Source organism: Coenobita brevimanus, chromosome 105, assembly GCF_032717465.1.
Source record: "Coenobita brevimanus isolate Jiangsu-jjx chromosome 105, ASM3271746v2, whole genome shotgun sequence".
Taxonomy (NCBI): Eukaryota; Metazoa; Arthropoda; class Malacostraca; order Decapoda; family Coenobitidae; genus Coenobita; species Coenobita brevimanus.
The window spans coordinates 6,679,154-6,700,662 of record NC_137058.1 but is presented as its reverse complement, the minus strand read 5'-3'; the positions used below and the strand labels follow the sequence as shown (position 1 = coordinate 6,700,662).

The 21,509-nt window shown below is 38.5% G+C and overlaps 1 protein-coding gene across 1 annotated transcript in view; it reads left to right on the top strand.

The window, feature by feature from the left end:
* The window catches only part of LOC145416351 (uncharacterized), a 165,128-nt gene that overhangs the window by 11,691 nt on the left and 131,928 nt on the right, over positions 1 to 21,509 (top strand). The gene's annotated exons all lie outside the window — the stretch shown is intronic.

Sequence of the window (21,509 nt, the reverse complement as noted above, 5' to 3'; positions counted from 1 at the left end):
TTAAATCAGATTCATTAAAAGGAGGGACAAGTTTAACATTTTTAGCCACATCAAAATCATCAGAGCTAGATGATCCAGTTCCACCTTGTTTCATGCGATACTCATGGTCTGCCTGAATCCTGGCAAGTTCAATTTGTGCCTGAGCCTGTACCTGTGCCTCTTGAATACGAGCATTTGCCTGAAATTCAGCCTCCTTATCACAAGCCTCCTTAGCCTGAGACTCAGCCTCCTTAGCACGTGCTTGAAATTCAGCTTCCTTCACACGAGCCTCCTGCAGGGCTAGCTGTAACTTAGCTAATTCAATCTGCGTTTGCTCATTTGGAGGAGTTACATTAAACAAGCTTTCATTAATCATGTCAACAATCTGATCTTTAGAATGATGAGAGCGAACAGCAATTCCCAATTGTTGAGCAACAAGCTTAAGTTCATTCTTTGTTCTGTTTTCTATATCACACACTGTTTGCACATTTGACAAAAAATCTTTGGCTTCATCAACTGTAGTAATAGTAGACATCATGAATAAGTAACAGTCACAAAATATCAAGCAATATCCTTATGATAATATCCTGAATATCCTGATAAGAGGTCGCCAAATTTATGTTACGGAACAGAGAAAGATAACGTACACTTTAAGTGAGAATGCTAAGAGTCACTACTGTCCCGTAAAGTTCCAGGTTCAAAACAAAAGAGTTAGGTAAAATTACAAGTTAAAGTTTAATGCTCAAACTAACAACAAAACATTCAGGACTCATAAGGATAATGTAATGGCAAAAACAGGTTAAATATATGGTTAACTGCAATAGCCTCTATTAACACGAAATTAGCAAGAGTAAATTTATCTAAGTCAGCCCTGATAAAATGAGATACCAGATAATACTCAGTGAATGCCAGATAAATAATTACAGATACAAACTATTATGAAAAATGACTGATATAAAACCCCACATTAATCACAAAGACCTCACTAGGCCTAAGAATCAACCCTATGCTACAGAGTACAAGAAAAAATGCAACAACAGTTATACTCAAATTACACACAGCTGCTAGATGTTTGGAGATTTCTTGAGCACTCACAATAATAATACAGGGGAGGACAGAGATGTGTACAAAATGAGGAGCAGATCTAAGTGGCAATGATGCAGAGACTGAGCTCATTATATAGGGGCCGGCAGAGCTTGATACAACTTGTAAGAAGGACGCGCAAATGAAGCCATGGGGACAAAAAGCTGAAAATCCCGCTCTGAATAACAGAGAGAACGACTTACTCTACTATAACGGTAGAAGGGGGGGAACGAGGCAGAACACGCTCGTGATCAAACATGCAGCAACTGTGCGTTAAAATTACACAAAGGATGATGAAATCATAGGCTATGTAACAATATATATTATATTTATATATATATATAATATATATATATATATATATATATATATATATGTACTGTATATATATAATATATATATATATATATATATATATATATATATATATATATATATATATATATATATATATATAATATATATATATATATATATATATATATATATTATATATATATATATGTATATATATTTATATATATATATTTTATATATATAATATATATATATATATATATATATATATATATATATATATATATTTTATATATATATAATATATATATATATATATATATATATAGCCCGACGTCCTATATATACGGTATATATATATATATATAAGTTAAGCAACGTTGGGTCTGGTTAGTACTTGGATGGGTGACCGCCTGGGAACACCAGATGCTGTTGGCATCCCTACGTCAAGTGGGGTTGGTGGAGGATTAGTGCCCCTCCCTGTAAAACAATTAACTCTAAGCCCTTGGCCACCCCGTCTGGGATACATGGCGTCTGGCAATGAATGATGATGAATATATATATATATATATATATATATATATATATATATATATATATATATATATATATATATATATAAACCTTTTTCCAAGTCAGTTGTGTGTATTTCTTCTACACATTTATGTACAACCCGTCTTTGGCTGGCAAAGAATAGGTTTTGTGTCCATGTTCCCAGCTTTTCCTTCTCTGTTTCATAGTTAGAATTTATCATATGTTACTTTGGAATGTGACATTGGCAACACGTCAGAAATATTCTTGGATCCTCACTGAACAGTGTCAAAAACATAACATCTCATGGATTCCTTCAGTATACCAAATAAGCTTTTGATGGTATGGTTCAGTGGAGGGAATATTACAAAGAATTCAAAGTACAAGTAACATTTTCGAAGTACAAATAACTTACGTTCGAAATATTGGAGATAACAATGATTAGTCTGAAAAGAGAGCAGCATAAGCTTGTAATGGAACGAGGTATGAGGGAAATAACTACGTTGATGTTTTAAAATTGATTTTTTCATTAACGTTAGGAGGTAATGCAGTTGGACATGAACAGCTGGTGTGTCTGCATTTAATTTTGCAAAATATCATTTAAACTACGTGGATAAAGTAAGAAAAAAAAGTGAACAAACTACATATAATAGCACCTAACGAGAAAGAATATCAACATTAAAATATAAAGAAAAAAGCAAGGCACGATAATATATACAGAAAAGCGTCATTATAAGCTGACGTTGGAAAGGTACTGTAGCACTTCGGTAGCATGACCTGAACTGGTGAGCGCATCAAGGAATGTGCTGTGTCTGGATCGATAAAAAAGTGGAATGACCAGGATCCTTATTTATCAAGGATCTTAGTTTGTACTACTCTCACCACTTCAGCCAATCAGGGCGCTCCTTTCAGAGACTTTAAGTTGTGCCTGAATTATTCATAAACTTGCATTTGTTTACTACGGGGGAGCTCCCACATGCAGCCAGACAGTAGAACATTTTATTGCAGTTTCTACTTAGGCAACTGTACACATGGTCCTTAAAGCTGAATCCATTTGCATATGACATTCCAAGGATATTAATGGAAGGTGTGTGTGGCAAACGTATATTGTTATGTGTGATGTGGGGAAAGTACTTTTGTTCGTGTTTACTGCTGATAATGAATGTGGTGATGGATTTGGCTGAGGTGATCTTCAGCCGGTTGTACTCAGCTCCTTCTCTCTCTCTCTCTCTTTTACAGAAGATAAACAGAAGAGGGAAAAATAAATGAATAAAAAAATAATCAGTACCCCAGATTACAGGTGTTCTCCATTCATAAAAAAAAAAAAAAAAAAAAAACAAGAATCTGTTACATTTGGATTTAACAGCCGTAGGTTGAAGGTTGGGGGGAAACCACTCTGGGGAAACGAGTTCCAAAGAGATGCAGTTCGAGGAATTAAAGAATTCTGTTAGAAGTTCTGCAATATGACAGTATGACAGTCCAGTCATGAGCGCTACCAGATGCCCGTGTAGCGTGGGGGAAGGCGTGGAGAGGTGGCACAATGGATGCAACTTCGACTGTGAATTTGCCAATTGTGCCATGAATGTGTCTATAAAATTATGCACCGGAGGCAATATTCCTTCTTACTTGTAAGGGAGGTATGGTAGTTCAGTGGCAGCAGTGTTACTAATGATTTTAACAGCTTTATTCTGAATATTGTCCAGGTGTTTTAGTGCAGCCTCTCCACATCCACTCCACAAGGGTAAGTAATATTCCAGCTGAGAGCACACATGACTCTTGTAAATTATAGCTAACTGCTCGTCTGTGACGAAGTTACGGACTCTGTCCAAGTTTCTTTGAAGCGGTTATAGCAAGTGAACTAACATGAGAAGTCCTGCTGAGGGCATTGTTAAGTGAAACACAGAGAATTTCAATACTTTTAGAGCAATTAGTAACACTAGGTAATACAGGAATCAGGTAATACATTTAGAGGTATTAGTAACATTGTAGGTAATACAGGAATCAGGTAATATCTATTAGTAAATCATATATATTTAGTTTCCCTAGCGTTAAATGAGGCAATTTTATTTTGTCCGCTTTCAGTGATCTTACTAGGGTTGGCAACAAAAAAGAAAAAAAAACTTAAAGCGCAACCCACCTGGGTTATTTCGGATTTTTTCACAATACCCCCCAAACCCGTGCAAAATTTTTTTTTTTTTTTTTCAAAGTTTACCCTAAATTTAAATAAAAATGTTTTCGCTATACATAATTATGAATAACCCAATAAAATCTTATTTTTCACGCAGTTATTTGAATGAGAGAAATGAACACAACCATGTTGTGACCTGTTTGGATGTTATCCTTGGGCTGCCTGCTACACAGCAAAACATGCTTCAACATGAGAGGCTTGAGAGCACTGCACAACTCACGAGCTGGCAAAGATCAGTCCACACTACACAATAGCACTAGCAGGAGAAGGAGTCATTTGCCGTGCTACTGTCCTTTCTTTGGTAGTTATATACTTGCATTTCTCAATCTTCTCAATAACTATTACTGAAAATTCTGGTGCGTAAGTGATTTAACACATTATCTTAACAGTAACAATAGCTTTTAGTAACCAGATATCTAAGTCTATAAAATACATTTCTTTTAAACAGAAAGCAATGTTTATTATATATTTCTATAGAATTATTGATATTTGGTAATGAGACAACATATAGTATAAGGTAACTCCAGTAATGATTACTGTTATACTGTATAACAAATTTACCCCACTCCTTAATAAAACTAAAAACCGTGTCAATCAAAAACAATTTTACTCTTAATTTTAAAACTCAAAATTAGAGACAGGTAGAGTTGGCTGTAAAGTTCGTATTCACCACATTACATGTGGACGTATAAAAACTGAATCTGCTGAGAAGGCAAGCAATGTAAAAATATTCTTAACTTGAAGAAAACTTTGACCTCATTTTTTTAAATTGCAGTAAGGAATAATGTTATTTTTCAGGAAATATTATTATTTCATGTTGGTAAGTCATTTAGAAGTGAGGTGTCATTTTTAGTTTATCACTGAGGCAAAGAATTGCGTTCTTATTTGAAAAAAAAAAAGTTCTTTTGTTACATTGGTGGGGTAACATGACAAGAACCATAATCTACTGTGACAATAATATAATTTCAAAAGAAAAAGATATTGGTTATAAAAGCTATTAGATAAATACAAGTACAGTAGGCACGCATAATACGCGAGCTCACAGTATGCGAACCTCATTGTATGTGAGGACCTATTTTTTATTGAATTTTAGTGCATTTTTTAATAGTGACGCGAATTGAACTTGTAATAGGCAAGACGGCAGCAAAAAGTGGCCCAAATCCGGGGTTACCCCAAGCACGGGATATTGCCACCCCAAGAAGCACCAACCACCAGTGATGGAGAGTGAAGACTTGTCGGTGGGCCATTTCCTGGGAGGATCAAGAGGATGATGCGATGTCTGAGGTGTTAGAAATTGACTTTGAAGGGTTTATGAATGAAGTGAGTGAATTAGCTAGTGAAAGTGTCAAAAGTGCTGGTGACGAGAGTGGTGAGGAAGGTGGTGTGTCGGGTGGCGCAGGAGGTGCACGCTAGGGTTCCGAGACAATTCGTCATGAAGTCAATTCACTGTCAGACAATTCCCCGTCAAAACATGGATGATTCCCCATCAGGACAATTCACACCCTGGACTATTCCTCGCCATTCTATAAATACAGTATACTTATTATTAGTTAACCAATACTTTAATAACTATATTTCAGGGGGATCCATCAAAGTCTAAGTTCAGTAGCGTAGGCTTTGGACATTATTAATTGCACCTTTAGTCAATAATTGTTTCTTCCTCGCTCTAGTCGCCTATGAATTATTCTAGTGTCACCCATAGCTGTTTTCATTAATGAGAGCGAATTGTTTTGTTACTGTTGTCAAGTTGTATTGTTTTGACTCGGTTTCTTTGTCTGTGTGTTAACAACTCTACATGAAAACTACTGATGCGATTTTGACTAAAATTACATGGATGATGGGCTGTGACCTTCTGATCACCTGGTTAAATTTTGGGCCAAATTGGGCCAACACCCAGGTAGTAGGCCAAAAAAAATGTAAAAAAAAATAAAAAACGTTAAAGAATAGTTCTTTCATCATAATTTCCTTTCAGATTCGTCATGTCAACATGAAACCAAAACCTGAAGATGCATCTTTCAAATCTGCATCATATAACATGCCTCATTACATCAGGGGGTTAACCCCCCTGTCACTCTCAATTCTCGTAGTAGGAATTAAAGATGAATACAGTGAGTTGATCTTAATTTATTATCTTCAGAGAAAATCTAAGTTGAGCAGGGTATGTCTTACAGAGACTTAATATAATAAGTAAATCTAGTTGGGCCCCTCTTCTTGTTCTCTCTCTCCAGTACCTGTCAGTTCTAATGCTAGCCTCCTTCTGAGCTCTGCTTCCTAAATTCTGGTGAAGCAGGGGTCGTGTCACGTGTGTTACACTGTGGTTGGAAAGTTCTGGAAACCTGTGTGTGAGTATGTGTGTATGTGTGTGTATGGTCACTAGGCTTTGTTCGTATGCTATCTCACTGACACACTACCTATATCATCCCCTGACTTGCTACTTCCTGTGTATTGTCAACATTTCCTCAGTTAACTTGCAAGATCATTTCTCTTTCCCAGGCTTGCCTGGAGCTCTGTCTATCTATCTATTTATCTATCTATTATGATTTGTAATTATAATATGGATTCCTAACATTGCTCGGCCACGCTGGTGAAGGTCCTCCGACAGCAATCGTCATTGACATATGTTAATCTATTAGTACATAATATTGATTATAATATTGTATACATATAATCTTCATAGTAAATTGCGATGATTCAGTAATATTACATTTTAAACAAGTTGTATACATATTTGAATAAATGCACTAAAGGTAAACTATTTAACTGTAATACAGTATGTACATTGGTTATTGTAGTGAAATGCATACATGCAAGAAAAAAAAAAAGTTTAAAATTAAGATTATGGTAAGAGTTATTAATATTTCATTTAAAGATAAAGGTACTGGTATGCCATACTTCTATATCATGGGTCATTCTTCTTTGTATTTTTTTTATATATTTATAATTAATACTATATACAAAATATGTACACTTCACTCAGGGGGGTTAACTTGGATGTTAACTCTCCCCCCACTAAATACTGACTCCAGATTTGCAATTCTTGCATGCATTCTGTGCATTGCGAACAGCAGTACTGCAAATACAATGCAGAAGATTATAAAGACAGTTGGTGCTGGGCTATACACATAATATGGGTTGAACATACTCAAACTCAAATCTTCCCAGGGCTTCATTGTTTCATTGATCAGTTGCATAGTTTCAAACTTAGGTGAAGTCAACTTAATACTTGTGCTCATGTTTAAGGCCATATCAGGCAGTGGGTGGAAATGTTTGTGTGTATGATTGAGGATGGCATAGTGATTGATGGTGGATAAAGTGGACATGGATGGCGTAAATACCACACAGTAGTTTGGTGCTATGTATAATCCTGAGGCTGAAGTATGAGATGGTGGTATATCTGGACAGACTATGTAAACTGATGTTTTATGAGTGAAATAAAAAAACTGTGAGTGTCCGATGCGTTGATGGTGTACAAGCTTATCTGGAGCAAAAGTGAAGTTGCATTGATTATGAATATTGTTATTTCTGATGATAGCCATTTCACAAGGGACTGTATCAGTAGGCCAAAACGTGAAAATGTACGCAGGACAAAGATGAACAGCATGTAAGGATGTGCGGTACTTTCGTTCAATCGTTGATTCACTTGCGAAAGTGACAATGTTCCGTCTCTTGGAAACGATGATGAGTTCGGTGTCTGTGTTGATGTTGATGATGACCAAAGTGTTGTTATTTTTAAAGGGGACGGGGTGTATTTGGTATACTGTGAACAGGTCTTCAGTTATGAATGGTACATGAACTACTACTGATGTTGGTGTTAGTGTTGCTTCTAAATATGGATAATATTGCATGAATTCCCTACTTCGGAACAAAAGCTTCAATTTATGTTTATGTATGCCTTGACTAATTATCTGACGTAGCTCATGAACTGGGAGTAAGTCAATTGTGATCTTGCCATCACCAGCATTCGAAATTCCTTGCATAGGTGCCCTGTAACGAATTCTAGTGTTGTCTAATTGTAGTAGAATCGTGTCAATATGTTCTGTGATGATGGAGAAGTGTTGGAAAAGTGTAATGTTACCTTCTATTTCATTTATTTTATCTACACTTTCGAGAGCTATGTTTTCGGCCTTTTTCAGATTTTTCACAATTGTCTTCATTGGTGAGTTATGTCCTGTGATGAATTTATCTTGGTATGTTAGTACCTGAGCTATTTTATTAAATTTGTTGTTTATTTCTTTAAGGTCATCCTCTGTAGCCAATCCAAAGATGTTCCCAAGAACTGCGCCACCCAGGTCGAACAAACCGCGCTTTTGGCGAGTACGTGTGATGTTCCTGTCGCTCAATACCTCCGTTCCGTAAGATGGGAGATCTTGGATCATGATGAGCATAGTTGACTTTGCCTGTTCTCTTTTCCATTTCGCTAACTTCACTATTTCATTCACTTCCTTTGTGTTATGTGCTTGTGAAACATAGCTTCCTATCATGAAGTCCAGGGTTCGCATGGGTTTCGCGAGATTTTCTAGATACGAAGGTAATTCATACAAGTAATCCAGACTTATTTCAGTACTCATGACGTCTTTTACGATTGAAGTCGTGGCTGTTGCAGCTATGAGGCATCCTTGTCGTACTACGTGTTGGGGGTCCAAGTGCGCATATCCTCTTGCTATGTAGAGGAGAATCCATAGCATAAGTTCCTTCATCGCTACCTACCGAAAAAAAAAATCTATTAATTTCCTAATATGGTCATGCTGTGGTCGATGATAGTGATGATATGCGTTACGGTTGATTGTTATTTCATTTATAGAAGGAGTTTAAATCGATATTTAATTCTCGTAAATGATGTAGATTTTATTGGAACAGTTGCACCTATGTTTGATTGTTTGGTATATGACCATAATTTCTTTTTGTAATCATTGTTGTTTTCTTGCTTGGTTTCTTGAGGTACGTTCGCCTGTTCGGTTGTATCCGATGCTGAATAATTATTGGATAATTCCCTTGAAACTCGTATTAAAATGGTCAATATGAACTTGTTTCTCTTCGCCAGTTGACAGTGACTAAATTAAAACTTTGTTTGCTTTTATGTTAATTACTCTGTATGGGCCCTCAAATTTTGGGGATAATTTATTGTCTCTCGTATGAATGATACCATAAACAATGTCTCCTAAGCTGATAGGTGAATCTCTTGCCTTCTTGTTAAATGCCTCCGTCATTTCTTCCTTGGACATCGTTAATTGTTTTTTCACTCTTTTGTGTATGTCCTGGAATTCACGTAAACGGAGTTTAATCATCGTAACTGTATATGGGCAGACTGTCACCTAGGAGCTCATATGGTAATTTTTTTATATGTCCCATATATAATGAAATGTGGTGTGTCACCTCTGGATTTATTTATAGATCCATTAATTGTGGCTTCTACTCTGGGAATTCAATCATCTCAGCTTGCATAATTTTCACTGAGAATGTGTCGTAGCACATCTAATACTTTTTTGTTTTGTCTCTCTGCTAACCCATTAGATGCTGGGGGATAGGCTAAAACGTTAACCTTTTTGATGTATTGTTTACATATTTCTTGTAAGATCTCAGAATTAAATTCTCCTCCATTATCACTTATTAGTACCTTTGGGGTAGTAAAGCGACATATTTTCTGTTATTGCCTTTGCTACTGTCTCTGCTGTCTTATCTTTAATTGGAGCTAAAATGACATAACGGGAAAAATGATCCGTTGCTACGAATAGGTATAGGTTATTATTGTATGATAATGGCGTCTTGAGTAAATCAACAGCGACAACGTCCCATGGTTGATGTGGTACAGGGTAATTACCCATCGGTGCTGGTGTGATTGGGTATCCTTTGTGTTTTGCACATGATTCGCATCTGTCTATATGATTGTTTATATCTTTTCGTAATGAAGGCCAGTAATATAACAGCTGGGCTTGTTTGAATGTCTTATCTTTTCCAGGATGTCCTGCATGTGGGCTATCGTGTATCGTTCGTAATACTTGGGGTATCATGTCATTAGGTACTACGAACTGGTTAGTTTTTCTTTGGCGTTTTGGTTGTTTAGAGTTAATCTTGTATAATGTATTATTGACCATTGTGAATTGTTCGAGTGGTACATGCAGTTTGGGTAATTGTATGTCATCTCCACTTTCTAACTTGTATATAACTTTAGACCATATTGGGTCAAGTCTTTGTGCTTTTGCGATATCATCGTGGTTTGGGATATTTCCTTTGAGATCTAATGCCGCGACCTGAATTGTGTTCGGATTCCTAGATAATGCGTCAGCTACTATGTTCATTTTACCTTGTATATAATGAATTTGTACACTGTAGTTTTCAACTGTACATTTCCATCTTGCTTTCCTCCCGGAAAGGAGTTTTTCTTTAAACATACCCACTAGTGGTTTATGGTCGGTGAATAAGTGGATTTCGTAACCATATACCAAATCTCGAAACTTTTGTAATGCAAAAACCACTGCAAGTGCCTCTGAGTCTGTAGTGCAATAATTTTTCTCTGCACCCTTTGTTTGTCTGCTGGCAAATGCAATTGGTTGATTCTTTCCTCTTTTATCTTCCTGCATCAGTACAGCCCCTAATCCTTTAACTGATGCGTCTGTACAAATAAGAAATGATTTTGTGTAATCCGGATATGCTAAACAAGGTGCATTTGTTAGTTTAATTTGTAGATTGTTAAATGCCCTTTTTTGTTCTTCCCATTGGAATATAGCATCTTTTTTGAGTAGTTGGAATAGAGGAAAGGCTATATGAGAGAATTGTGGTACGAAAGACCTATAGTACCCAGCTAGACCTAAAAATTGTCTAACTTCGTCAGTCGTAGTGGGTTCAGGAAAATCTCTCACTGCCTGTATTTTGTCATCAGTGGTGTGAATACCATTAGAACTTACTTTGTGGCCTAAGAAATTTATTTCCTTAAAGCAAAATTTGCATTTAGCTTAATTTTTAAACCAGCATCACTAAGCTTTTGTTAGAATAAGTCTAATTTCTTGAGATGATCCGTAATATTCTTCGTTGCGATTATAATATCGTCAAGATAAACAAATATTCCTTGTCCTAAAATTCCGGACAATACGTAATTCATAAGACGCTGGAATGTGCCTGTGGCTGTCCTCAGTCCCATCGGCATCCTTGTATATTGATAGTGGCCTCTGTTTGTGGAAATGGCAGTGTATTTACGTGACTCCTCTGCAACCGGTATTTGATAATAGCCATTTAGTAGATCGATGGTTGAGAATGTTATTCTCAGGTCCAATATTCTGTAGAACGTCGCTTAGCAATGGCATGGGAAATCGGTCTGGGATTGTGTAATTGTTTAGTTTACGGTAATCTACTACCGCACGCATTTCTCCATTTCGTTTGGGCACGAAGAATAATGGGGCATCCCACAGGGAGACTGAACGTTAAATAATTCCAAGTTTTAACATTTCATCGACATACTGATTTGCAAGTGTACGTTGGGAGTGTGGGATGCGGTAGGCTGGTGCGAAAATTGGTGGTGTTTCTGGGTGCACATTAATCTTGTGATTAATCATGTTAGTACATCCTAATTGTTCTCCGGGCAATGCTACGGTGTCCCTGTGTGTTTCCAGCAGGGTTAACAAATAATTTTCTTCATCAAATTCACCTGAGTGAATTAAAATCTCTTTTTTGCATTCACTATCCTTAGATTTTATCTCACTTGTCACTCCAGCTATAACTATTTCCTTCACAGGGGCGGGACATTTTTCAATATTAACTATGCAAGTCCCCTTGTTCAACTGAACTTCCCCATTCATGTGATTAAGTATGAATATCTGAGTTTGCCCTTCGTCGTTCATCTGACATAATGCGTTTTCTACTTACAATCCCTTTCTATCTATCTCTATCTATCTATTACCAGACGCCTCAATCCCGTTTGGGGTGGCCACAAACAAATCGCCTCCAAGTCGCCCTGTCCCCCGCCATTTCACTGCCCTGCTCCCAACTCACACCTCCCTCTCTCATATACCTCTCCACCCCATCCCTCCATCTCATCCTCGGCCTCCCCCTCCCTCTTCCCCCCTCCACCTCACTCACATACACTCTCATCGTCAGTCTTTCACCCTCCATTCTCTCCACATGGCCAAACCACCTCAGTGTGTTCCTCATAACGCTTCCTATCACATCCACATCCACACCACAACGCTCCTTTATATCATCATTCGTCAGCCTGTCTCTCCATGTGACTCCACAGGCTCCTCTTAAATAACTAATTTCCACTGCTCTCACTCTTGACTTGTGTCCTTCCAACAACGTCCAAGCTTCACTTCCATACGTTAGAGTTGGTATCACAATATTGTCATGTAGTAACTTTTTCACTTCCATGCTCACTTCCCTGTTTCTTATCACTGCTTTCAAAGAACCAGCAACCTTTCTTCCTTGCTGTACTCTTTCAAGCACTTCACCCTCCTAACCTCCATCCTTACTCATCACACTACCCAAGTACTTAAACGTACTCACATTTTCCAATTCATCACCATCCAACCTCACTGTACATTCACTGACTTCACCCCTCTCAAAGACCATCACTTTACTCTTCCCTACATTCACCTTTAGATTCCGTTTCTTACTCTCCAAAACTCATCCACCAAGCCTTGCAGCTCCCCTTCGTCTTCACTCAACAACACAGTATCATCTGCAAACTACAGTACAGGGAGTTTCCAAACATTATCCTCTCTCACCAGGGCCACTCCAACATCCACTACCCTACCTTGTACCTCTTTTATTACCCCATCCATGTACAGATTGAACAACCATGGAGACATGACACATCCCTGTTTCAACCCAACCTTCAAAGAGAAAAATTCACTTAGTTCACCATCCACACGCACTGCAGCCTTCGCACCATCGTACATACTCTTCACAGCATTCAACAACTTCAGATCTACTCCATATATTCTTAACACTTTCCTCAATCCTTGTCTATCCACCCTGTCATATGCTTTCTCCAAATCCATGAAAGCCGCATACAACTTCTTTCCCTTCTCTAGAAACTTTTCCACTAAAGATCTGAGAATGAATATCTGATCTTCACAACCTCTTCCCTTCCTAAAGCCTCCCTGTTGTTCTCCATCCCTTTACATAATTCTTCCAAGACAAGAATATACTATTCCGTAATTTGCTCTTTATGGTAACTTTCGTATAGGAATTAGGTGGTATAACCAAATCATTGGTGAGATGGGCTGGAAAAACTGATATATGAATACTGATATCTGGGTCACTAATTCTGGAGGCTGAGGCTGGTGGTGGGAGTGGATCTATACACTCATCTGTTTGTGTATGTTTGTTTAAGCCTTTAATATTACCAATTCTTTTTGGTTCTCTTTTACTAATCGGTGAGGGCTCTGATGGTATTTCTTCTATGAATTCATTGTCAGTCTATTCCATTCATTTGTGGGAGTATAGTTATGTTCCCTGCTCTCATGGATCTTAAGCCCAGTAACATATGAGCTTTAATTGCTAAGTTTTCATCGATATAGAAAAATGCAGAGATTGGTCTTGTAGTCTCTGTGAAACTGATATTTAACCTTATCATACCTTTCACTGTCATTTTTTTTTCCATCTACCGTACATAAATCTAAACCAGCTTCTTCCAGAAAAGTTACCTTCTTCTTATTTTTAAGAATTCTATTTATTTCTTCTTGTGTTATTAAGTTCACTGGAGAGCCTGTGCCTAAAAATAAGGAAACGTTTTGATCCTCACATACAGCTGGTATCAAGATACACTCATTTCCCAACATGCCTCCTATGTGAATTTTAGACTTGCTTTTCTTTACGTTTGTTAGTTTTTTGTCATGACTTGGTCTTCCTCCGATTTGAACATAGACACAGTTTTTTCTACTTTTTTGCAGTCACTGGTCCAGTGCCCTTGGTATCTATGATGCCTACAGTAAGGACCAAATCCTTGTGCCTTTTGTCTATCTTCTTTTGCTTTGATAAAGCATTTGGTAGAGAGTTGGCCTACAGTCCTAACAGACCCGGGTTCAAATCCCGCTGGGGGCAGGGAACAGTTTAAGGATTTGAATTCAGTAAAATCAGACTTTACTCAGTTACCAGAAGACCCGCCGACATGTCGTAAAAATACCCCCGCTAATACCAATACACCAGTCCTGTATGAGACAGCCCTAGCATGTATTCAGTATGGACGGTGGGTGTTAGCGCCGAAGTGGTGACATGTAGAGGTGTACGGTACGTAGGAGGACTACTGGGCCTTGAAAGCAGGCTGTGAAGCCTATGCCCAGAGTCGGTCACATAAAAAAAAAAAAAAAAAAAAAAATTCATACCTTGTGTGTCCTGGTTTTGCACAATAATGACATAGAATGGACCTATCTCTTGACTGTGACCTACGAGGTGACTTCCCATAAGTAGTGTTGTTTATGGCGCGAGACCTGCTCGGGCTGCGCGAAAACTTATGAAACTGCCTGTAGCCTGGTGTTTGTGATGCTTTCGGGTCGCGATCGATTTTGTTCTCTGTTTGGGGTCGGTGTAGATGTTTTCACAGCTGATACCGTCTCAGGTACTCTCATTCTACTAGAATGTGCGGGTGTGTCGACCATACCTGCTTTACTGCACTACATCTCTACCTCATTCACTAAGTCTAGTAAGCACATGCCTGGGGTGTACGCGATCGTCTTGGCGATCTTAAGGGTCCTATCAGGTAATTTACACAAGGCAGCTACATAACCAATGATGTCCACAACGAGGTCTGGGGACATCTTTCCATCATCTGTTATCCAATTTGAGTTCTCCAAAGTAACTAACAATGTTCTTTTGATTGTGGAGACATCAGCAGTTATTTCACTGAGCACATGGTTTGTAGTGTGCTCCCTTACAAGATCTACAATCTTATGTAATTCTGGAATTATACCTGGCAAGAAGTTCATACCTCGAGAAAATTTCTTCAAAAATTCAGTTTTAAATTCATCATGTGTCCTAGCCTTGAGGAGCTTGTTTGATCTCAACAAATTGCTTGCTGGACATCTTTCCTGGCTTATGCAAGATGAAAAAATGGCAATTTTCTCTTGTTCATCGAGTATGTGGTGCTTGATGAACATTTGTTCGCACTGACTGACCAATGAAATGATGTCAATACGATCTTTTTCTGTGCCAGAGAATTTTGGGGCAGTTTTATCTTCATGGTAAACATAAACATGAGGTGGGGATGCTTGATCCGCGGTATTTGTTTCGATATTCATTTTCACTGGACTTGTTTATCTTTGTGTGAGGGAATGGTGGAATAGGTTCAGCCAGAACGGTGAACCCTGTTAAGTGTATTGGCATACGTGTGCAAGTCAGCGACAAAATCCTCACTTGCTACGTCAGAGGGGGTTTCCCACTCATCATCTGGAACTGATGTATTTGTTTCTTGATCTTTAGTTTGTGTTGAGTTTTGTACAATGGGTGTGTTGCCTTGGTGCTCTCCTAATTGTGAATCTGTTGTTGGAGCTAAATGATTTTCATCTGGTATTAACGTGGGTGGTGGCGAAAGTATCAATGTCGTTAAGATATGGTATTATGAAATACGCCTTTTGTTTATTTATGTCCTAACTAGTAAATGAGTTGTAATAAATGATAGATAGTGAGTGTATAAGTGTATATATAGAAATAAGTAAAGGAGTTGAATATACCTAATTTTAGCACTGAGAAGAAATGAGTAAGTATAATTTCACCCACTTGATACAGATCGTAGAGGCGTGTCGATGCAACTGTCGATCTTGGAAGAAAAATGCAGGGTTGATTGAAGATCTCTTGATAATTCTAGTGCTGCGTTGATGGACGATATTACTCAGGAAATTCCATGGCCTGGTGCTTGTGGTGGTTAACAGCTGTCACAGGCAAACCTCAGCATAGAACATCGAATTTCCAACTCAATACTCTGGAAATAAATGAGTATGAGTAGGAGCTATGTGAATAATGAGTAATGAGTAGTGGGTGAGAAGTGCCTGGTGTCAGTCACACGTTGCTTGGCGTGGCCCTATGTCGGCAAACTCGCATTGTGATGTCATCTCAGCACATGGTGACGTCGGCTTCCCACACTGGTAACTGTGGTGAGTTAACTGAGTAACGATGCGTAACCTGGGTGAAGAAAGGTGAGTAAGACGCGTTATAAATGTGGCTCTGGTGTTTTGCAGCACGTCTTGACCTCTGCGTCAGTGATGGAGGTAGGCGGGAGAGAGTGGTGGGGGTTTGTGTGCTTGTTGCTTTGGTCTTTCCTCTTCTTTACTTGCTTTGTTTTTTATTCTTCTTGCTGCTGCTTGAAGTTACGTGAAGATTATAGAGTTGTTTTGTAGACTTGCAGGCTCATTGACTTGTAGGCTGTATTTTGTAGGAATTTCACTGTAGAACTGAAGCTAATCTTGTAGAGTCTCGCCTGCTTTTGTAGAAATTCACTTTTGATTCAGAGACGCTGTCCCTACGTTCGCTGGCCACCAAAATGTCACTCTCAATTCTTGTAGTAGGAAATAAAGATGAATACGGTGAGTTGATCTTAATTTATTATCTTCAGAGAATATCTAAGTTAAGCAAGGTATGTCTTACAGAGACTTAATATAATAAGTAAGTCTAGTTGAGCCCCTCTTCTTGTTCACTCTCCACTACCTGTCGGTTATAATGCTAGCCTCCTTCTGAGCTCTGCTTCCTAAATTCTGGTGTAGCAGGGGTCGTGTCACGTGTGTTACATTGTGGTTGGAAAGTTCCAGAAACCTGTGTCTGAGTATGTGTGTATGGTCACTAGGCTTTGTTCGTATGCTGTCTCGCTGACACACTACCTATATCATCCCCTGACTTGCCACTTCCTGTGTATTGTCAGCATTTCCTCAGTTAACTTGCAAGATCATTTCCCTTTCCCAGGCTTGCCTGGAGCTCTGTCTATCTATCTATTTATCTATCTATCTATTATGATTTGTAATTATAATATGGATTCCTAACACCCCAGTTAGCGGTAGGGGGGGGGTCAGTGTCAGGTGGGTTGGGCCTAAGCATAAAATCATAAATTTTCACCCGATTTACTCCAAACTTTCAGTGTTGCCACACGATAATTACCGATGTACGATATCGTTTTCGATTATCGTACGGTTTGTACGATAATTTTGGATTGAAAACTAGCATGGCAGTAAATTTTGAGGCCACACATTCTAATGCTGAATGTGAAAGAGTTTTCAGCAAAGTTAATCTTCTCGAAACCAAGCTAAGAAATAGGCAAAAACCAAAACTGTAAATGGAGGTCTTCTTTCATCAGATTGCCTAATGAATTCACGAGGGTCATGTGTCAGATTTACTCTCAAAAGACATGCCTGAACACATAGCTAATCATGCACAGTTGTTCCACAATTTGACAGATGAGGATCTTAAGGGCTAACGTAATGGTAATCACTGAAAATACTTTTTTTTTATTTTTTTATGGTCTTACCGAGTTATTATCTGCAAGAGTATGAACATTTCTATGAATTATCTATTTAAGTTCTGTGGACTGCACTCTGCTGCTATACTTCATTTCACCGAGTCTGGCACCATCAGTGATGTCCTCAACACCTATAGCACTGATGAAGTCCCTCAACACTGATATACGTTTTTGTATTGCTTTTATATAGGATCTCAAAGTAATATAATAGAGACTTACCTAGTGCAGAGGATTTACATCAACTGTACATGCGTTGAGGACATCACTGATGGTGCCCGACTCGGAGAAATTGAGAACAGTTAACCGGACGGCCACAGGTAATGCGGAGTGATGGCATAATGACTTGGATTACTTACACTGCATGGTTTGGTGTGATCCCAGTATTTTGTCTTCCTTTTACCTCATTTCATATAATTGTAAAGTCATAAGAAAAAGCATCATTATCCCCAGTAATGTTCGAAGCTAAACGAACGTTAGCAGGGCTATGTGGGCTGGTCCTTGCTGTTCGCCCCTCCCCTGTCTAGTGTTGCCATATCACAGTCCCACTACAAGAGTTGGAATAATGAGCAAGAATGAGCCACATGGCGGGGAAGTAGATAGCACGTGTTTGCATTACCCTGAGGGCCCAGCCGGAGATTAATAATAAAACTCGGCGGGTTTATTATTTTCCTACTATTCAATACTACTATCTGTATAATACAACAAAAAAATTATTTTGAAGGGTATTAAATCTATAGGCATCGACTTTTTTTTTTTTTAATGATAGTCCAGCAAGGGTGCACGAGTTCATTTGTTTGCTTTAGACGGGTGGTTAACCCGCTCCGTCCCGTCAATGTATGGGTACGTTGCAACGATTTGCATTTGCCAGTCCCGGCGACGTACCAGTACGTCGTGCAATTGCAAGGCCCCTAATTTGCACAATTTTCAATTTTCGCGTGTGATTTTTCGTATGTATACACGGGACACCTTCCTCTATTCCTCTACAAGATGCAAAGCAGGGACAATGCCTTACACCGCATAACCTCCCCCCTCCCCCCCTCACGCCATTGTCTCGGCAATTCACCTGTTACCAGTGACCTGGCCAATAAAGACATTCAGGGCCAGAGTGATTCCCCAATCGATGACAATGTGGAGGACAAGGTTTACATAGCATTAGAGGAAGAAACAGTCAGAAATGATGATCAGGTAATGTGGGAAAAAAAGGTCATGAATGGTGATTAGTTAGTGAGTGAAACAATGCTTATAATGCCTATATTACTGCTTGAAAACCAATATACTCTCATACTACATATAAATTCGTACCAAGTAAATAAATAAATGCCGTTTATGAGTGCATAAAATAGTTACCCTCCCATAGAACTCGTTTTCTTTGGTGCCAGCATGTTAGAAAACCCAGTCAGGTAAGGAGGAACTCCTACCTGGATTGAGTATTTTAAACCTCAGGTGAGCGATTTCTCTATGAATTTTCGATGTTTCTCACCAAAAGCGGAGGTTTTAGCCAAAAAAAATTTTTTTCGGAAATACCTCGGGACTGGGGGATGTCGGAGGTGCGGAGAACCTCGGGACATGACGGGTTAAATGCTCCAGATGGATGCTTCAGACGTCGCAGAGGCTGTTTTAGAAGCAGGGGGTGGGTATACAAAATATTAAAGCAGTGAGCTGAACATGTATAATAATTTCCTTCTACTCAACATTTATTATAAGTAGAATGCAATACATAACATTAGTACATTGAAGTTTACTAACTTGGCTTGTATCGGCTGAAGTACTATCATACGTCTGGCATGGGTAGACATACTCATTGCCCGTCTGCATGTGTGTTGCCGACTTCAGACCATTCGGTTATATTTTTATCTATTGAATTCGGTGCCGGATAATAAAGCGTATTGTCTCTATGCACAGAGGCCAAACGATCTTATTAGCTTTTATTACCTCTAGCACTAATTCTAATGTCTGTGTCTCACATAACCGACATTGACGGGTTTCAGGTACAAATTTTCCTGTCCCGTCATTCCACAACACTTCGTCATTGTGTCATAGTGCATAGCTCTGAAGGGTTATGATAGTTTTTCTTATGACTGTACTTAACCCTGGCTATGGCTTCTAAGAAAGATGCAAGTGTCAGTGGTGGTGTCAAACATAAACACCAGTCTGTTCCAACAAAGTCAAGCCTCCTTGATCTTGGTTAATTTGTCCGCCATACTACCACAAAGACTAAACCCCCTAACAACCAGACACAGTGGCATACTAATGGAGGGCAGGGGGGCGGCCCGTCCCGGGTGACAGCCATAGGGGTTGCCGTTTAGCTGAATGGTAACTTTTTCGTTTCACCGTTTCAAGTTTTTCAGTATTTCTGTCAGAAATTAGATCGAAAGTAAATGGTTCTATGCTGCTTAATTTTCATTAATCCTGAATTCTGAAACTACCGTAAAACTATTACGGCGAATTCTCGTTTGCATATTATTCATCTCTGGGAGCTAGGGGGTGCTAGTGGATAGGTCTGCCCTGGTTGCCAAATACTCTAGGAACGCCCCTGACCAGATATAGCAAACGGAATGTATATATATATATATATATATATATATATATATATATATATATATATATATATCTGTATTTATATATATATATATATATATATATATATATATATATATATATATATATATATATATATATCGTAATAAAAGATTGATTATATTATTATAACAGTATAATTAATATGAGATTTTCATAATATGCCTATTTTTGATACAAAGTAAAAGGTGATAAAAATACACCTGAACATACGTCAGTACCTTACAAAATTACGGTTCTGATATAGACAATTGTAATGGGTAACTTTTCAGTAAATACACCAAGGTATCGGTGACAAGTTTAAAATACATCAAATTATTGAACACTATAAAAAACTAAATAGTGTACGATAATTCCAGCGAAAAAACAATAATTTTGAAGAGCTGGTACGATAATTCCCATTTGAAAGTGTGGCAACACTGGCTGTGCCTTGGCACCGCTTCTTGTTGTGTTGTATATCTTGGTGATTAGTTTGCTTCAGGGTACAGCTTCTAAGGCTTTACTATTATTACTTGTCATGATAAATGTATGCTGAGCAGGTGTCATGGCATTGACGCTGTTTGATGCTTGTAGCTGCCTGCACTCTTGGAGGGGGAAATGGGTAACGAAACCCGCCCAGCTAGACTCGACTATTTATTCGGCAATACCTGGAATTGCGATTTTACCCTCGCAATATGCTATAATGGCGTCACTCATCATTGCTATAACACTTGGTCATATGTAGAATTACAATTTATCCTCAATATGCTATGTTACACCGCAGTTTTTTTTTCGCATACATATATCACCTCCCTTTCCTTGGGGAAAGCAGCCTAGGTATATAGATAGATAGATATCACTTTAAATTCTCATCCTTATTTTCCTACGTTTATAATCGGATTATGTCGTGACATCAACCACGTGCAGATTAATAAGTATTCTAAAAGTAAGCAACGGCAACTCACTTGTGGGTCCATTTTTTGTCGTACATTATCAGGGTGTGGGTAGGGGGTACGTAACACTAGTCCCTCAGGGGCGTAATATCCTCACAGGATTGTCGTGACTCGCACATCGCATGTGAATTCCACCCGTTGGAGTCTCTGTCTAATTATCCACAGGATCAGTGCTACCTTGTCCTTCACTTGTCCTGGCTACCCACACACTGGCCCACACTCGCCCATAGTGTTTGCTTCAGGGCGTGGTGTTCGCTCTTATCTTTCGAGCTAATGGATGTTATGCTTACGCGGCCGTTTACACAATACTGTGTAAGCGTCCTTCTGCCTCTCTCTCTCTCTCTCTACCGTGTCAGATGCGGTAAGAATGCTTGTTGTGTGAGATAGTCCGTAATGTGCTGGTAGAGTGCAGTGCTCTGAATCCATGTTGTGAAAGAGTAAAGGGGATATGAGGAGTGACTGTTGAGAATGAGGCATTCACTTATTTTGG